Source organism: Hydra vulgaris, chromosome 09 (assembly GCF_038396675.1).
Source record: "Hydra vulgaris chromosome 09, alternate assembly HydraT2T_AEP".
In the NCBI taxonomy this organism is placed as follows: domain Eukaryota; kingdom Metazoa; phylum Cnidaria; class Hydrozoa; order Anthoathecata; family Hydridae; genus Hydra; species Hydra vulgaris.
Window position 1 is genome coordinate 63,685,578 of NC_088928.1, and position 4,423 is coordinate 63,690,000.

Consider the following 4,423-nt stretch of genomic DNA (forward strand, 5'->3'; position numbering starts at 1 on the left):
TTTGGTTATTCTTTACATCTATTCATTTTAAATTTAATAACTTAAACTAATAAGCAAAAATTATATTTAGAACTGTTTTACTCCATTAAAAGCTAGAGTAGGCAGCCTGGATGAGGTGACAACAAAACAGTTTACAGGATTTTTTTTGAAATGTTGTTCTTTTGGAATGTGTAATAATTTTCTCTCTGATGTGGAAAGTTTTGAGGTTAGACAAGCCTCTTAGTTCTAGCATGTTCTTTATAGTTTAGAGTACCTTTTAATGCAAGCCTAATTATTCACTGATTTACATTTATGTCACAATCCCCAATTTTAATAATGTTTCCACTTTCACTCTCTTTCATGGACTTCGATCTTGACCTTTCCCATATCTGCAAAAGTACATAAAAATTTAAAGTAAGAGGTTATATATTATATGCATGACTGTAACAACAATACGTTGCCCATCAACTTTTCATCTGTCACAAGTGCTGTATTTGCTCCATGTTCAATCAACATCAATGTCTGCTGTTTTAACAATCATTTTGGTTGACACTGTGAACTAGACATAGAAAATTTTTCTATACCGTATGGATGGTCGTGTTTAAGAAACAATTTTTTAACACCATAACATTGTCGTTGATTGTTATACAAAACATAAATAAACATTTTATGCCGCCACATGGAAGTATTGTCTGATACTGCGCTTACCTTGATTTTCATGAGATAAGGTTTTTGATGGCCGAAATGTTTGCATGTCCATATGTAAACATGTAAAATACATGAACGACACTATTTTTTAAAAGGAAGTAATTGTAATTTTAAATAAAAACATTCTTTTATGATTATTTTTTAAGTATTTTTTTAAAAGGAAATCCATATATAGTAAAACAGATATAGATACACTACAAAGTTTGATAAAAAAAAAATACTAAAAAATATAAATCTATTTGTAAACCTGCACGCTTATATAGAATCTAAAGGTTGATTTTTAATTTGTGATTCTTTCTTCACTTTCTTATTGTTACTTTCAAATTTTTACTTGTAATCAACTATAGTTGTGTGAAAATGGGTATTGCAGTTATGCATCGCAGCCTTTTCTTTAGCATTGAAGTCACAAAATTTTTCAATTAGAATATCTTGCATTGTTTAAAATTATTTAGTCTTCAAAATTCTAAAAGGATAATCTCAAAAAAATATTTAAAAAAACTCTTGATAAACACATAATAAAATCATAAATTGTGTTCAATTGTAGCTCTCCAGTTTTGAAATATAAACAATTAACTTCTTACAAACTTTATATGTTTTATAGATATAAATTTTGAATATATATATTTGTTTAAAAACATCATCAGTAATACACAATTTAAAATCTTTTTTAAATTGTGACTAAATATTTTGTTGCTACTTCCTTGTTTAGGATTTATGTTAAATTAACTTAGCATTGTATTTTAATCATCAGGACACACTATATTCACTGATGTTGTTTCGTAGAGCGTGATAAAAAATGGCTAGCATCGCTTGTCAGGAATTTTTATTTATCAAAAACTATCGCAACAAAACTGACCTCATTACAAAAAGATGAGGTCCATTTTGTTGCAAAACTTCATGTTTATACTTAAAATGTTTACGGCTCTTTTCAAAGCTGACTGAATGATAATCCTGTATTGTTAAATTCGAGAAAGCAAAGTGTGCATGTGGGTTTTTTTGGTGGATAAAATAAAGTTTTAAAATAAAATAGAATTTCAGATACGTCATAATCAAGTAACTGCTTTTTTTAAGATATTTTAAAAAGTTTAAATTAAAAATGTAGTTTTACTATTATTTGGGAGAAATGAGTTCCATAAATAAGACCCTCGGTATGTTATTCAGAATACGGATTGTTTTAACAAAGTTTTTGGTACCTGATAATAAAGTAACGAATGCTTTGTTTGATATTTATGAGCTAAAATAAAGAAAATGTCTTTAAAAATATTAGTACCAGTTTAGTACCCACCTGAACTGTTCCATTCGATTTCAGGTTTGTTGATGTCTCCAAGGATGAAAAATTTTGTAAAATTTTTTTGTTTGATTAAAATAGATGCTTGACAAACAAATTTTTTGATGATTTGTTAATATCTGCTTCGGAGTTTGGCGGCCTGTAGATGCAGCCTAATAAAATTCACTCTGAACCAATATTGATTAACCCATAACCTATTTGCTACCAGTTCCGGAAAGAATTTTTTTTTTTGTCGAATTTAAAGGCGCTGAGAGTTTTTATTGTATAGACTGCGACTCCTCCACGAGATGAATAACGCGAAAGGTAGAAAGTATTGAGTAGTTATTAATCAGATATTTTAAGGTATATGCTGCTTTAAAGGAAAGCTTCAGGATTATGCGTATTTTTCTGATTTTTTGATAATACAGTTCTTATTATACTTAGTTTTTATTCTGTTTAATTTTTATACTTCCTTTATAACTTTTAATTTTCATACTTTAAAATTATTATACTTTCTTTGAAATTAAAGTTTTTCTTAAGCAAAGCAAAATGTTAAATTAATACATTAGGACCTACGATTTTTATTTACAAAATCTTTAGAAAAACGTCTTATACTATTTAGTGTTACGTTATTTAATTCTTGTTATATTATATTTACGGTATAGATTAAGGGTTTTGGTGATAAAAAGAATTATTTTTTCTTTTCTTGCCCATGTTATTTGAATTTATAATATGTTTCACGACTTATAAACTTAGTTTTTTGTTGTTTTTTTTTGTTTTCAAGTTTTAGTTTTTTCTTTTTGAACGTTTAAAAAAACACGACCGCCATCTGCGATGACCTTACAAAATATTTCTATTGGGTCGCTTGGGGTATTTTTTCCATAGCTTCCCTAATTTTTCTTTCAAACTTATTAGAATTGAAAGTTAAAACTTTGGTATCAGTCCATTAAATATTTTCCTGAAAAATCTTTCAAAGCTTTGAAACACCAAAATTACTTAATTTTCTCTCACGAATTGATTTTTAAGTGTTGGAAAAATTGAGTAGACGTTTTCAAACCAGTTTCACATACATCAGATTTACCGCAATTTTTAGTTATAAGTTGGTTTATAAACAGCTAGTTTGCTGAAATGAGACAATACGGATTTTTTTACTTTTTGTTTTTTTTTTAATGTTAATTTACCTCCCCAAGACCGAGAAAGCCACTACAGCCCAGGAGGCTACTATAACTATGGTTACAGCTCTTTCTCAACTCAATAACTCCGAAATGCGAACCTTAGCAAACAAGGCCGCTGCGTGGAGAATCAAGTTGAGCGCAGTACTACCAGGGATGTGGTTGGGACCAAACTTGGTACTTCTTGCTTATAAAGCAAGCGCTCTACCACTTCACCGTTACCGCATTTTACTGAAGAATGAACTTTACCGCTATTGCATTTAACGGAAGAGCGATGTTTGATGTTTTGAAGAAGTTTTATGATCTTGAATAAAATTCTGCATTTAACTCATTTTAATAACCAAAACAGTGTTTCTAAATTAGAATTAGAATTAAAAACAGCACCGTATCTAAAATTCCGATATATTTTCTATATTTTGGCTTATCCTAGGTATTAACAGTAGCTAAACTATTTTTAAACAATTAAAAGGGTCAGATCACTTTTTTTGACAGATAAAGATTTTGATATATATTTTTTTAATTTTAAATTATTTATTTTTATTTAAATTTCTCGTAACCATTTTTAGCTAACACCTGTTAATCAACTAGAAAATCAATTTATTGTTGTAAAGATTACTTACTGCAAATCTTATAGGCTCTATTGATGAAATTAGTAAAGAAACTTTCAAGATTTTGAACCATGTCCCAAATTCGGTTTAACTTAGATAGTGGTAAATAGGTTTTTCCAGTAAATCATGAACTCGTGAAGGTTACTTTTTGTTATTGGTAATATTATTATCTAAAAATTTAAGTGATTTATTTTAATTTTAAGTTCCACTGTGTGTTTAAAGCTTGTAATTTTTTGGTTGAGAATATCAAGTAACTTTTTAGCTTTGTTCAATTTAATCAACCCGCGCGTGAATGTCGTCTACGTACGTATGTTATTTTATTGTTCAATACAATGCCAATTGCATTTGATTCCTAGTGTTGCATTTAATTCATGGTGTTACATTTGATTCATGGTGTTGCATTTGATTCAATTTGTTGCAAAAATACTTCAGAAAAAACAACCATTAAAGTAAAACTAATTGGAAATTTTTCTACCTGGTGAAAGACTCTTTCTCAGACTCCTTTCTATAAAGTAGAGTATTTTTGAGAAAAAGATTAATAAGCTTATTTATTATTTATTTATTTCTATAACTTTAAGTTTTGTTTTTTATATTTATTTAAATTATAATCGTTATTTAGCACATTTAAAAATATTTCTGTTGCTTCCTTAATTGGTACAGATGGATATAAGCTTGCAACGTCATGAGAT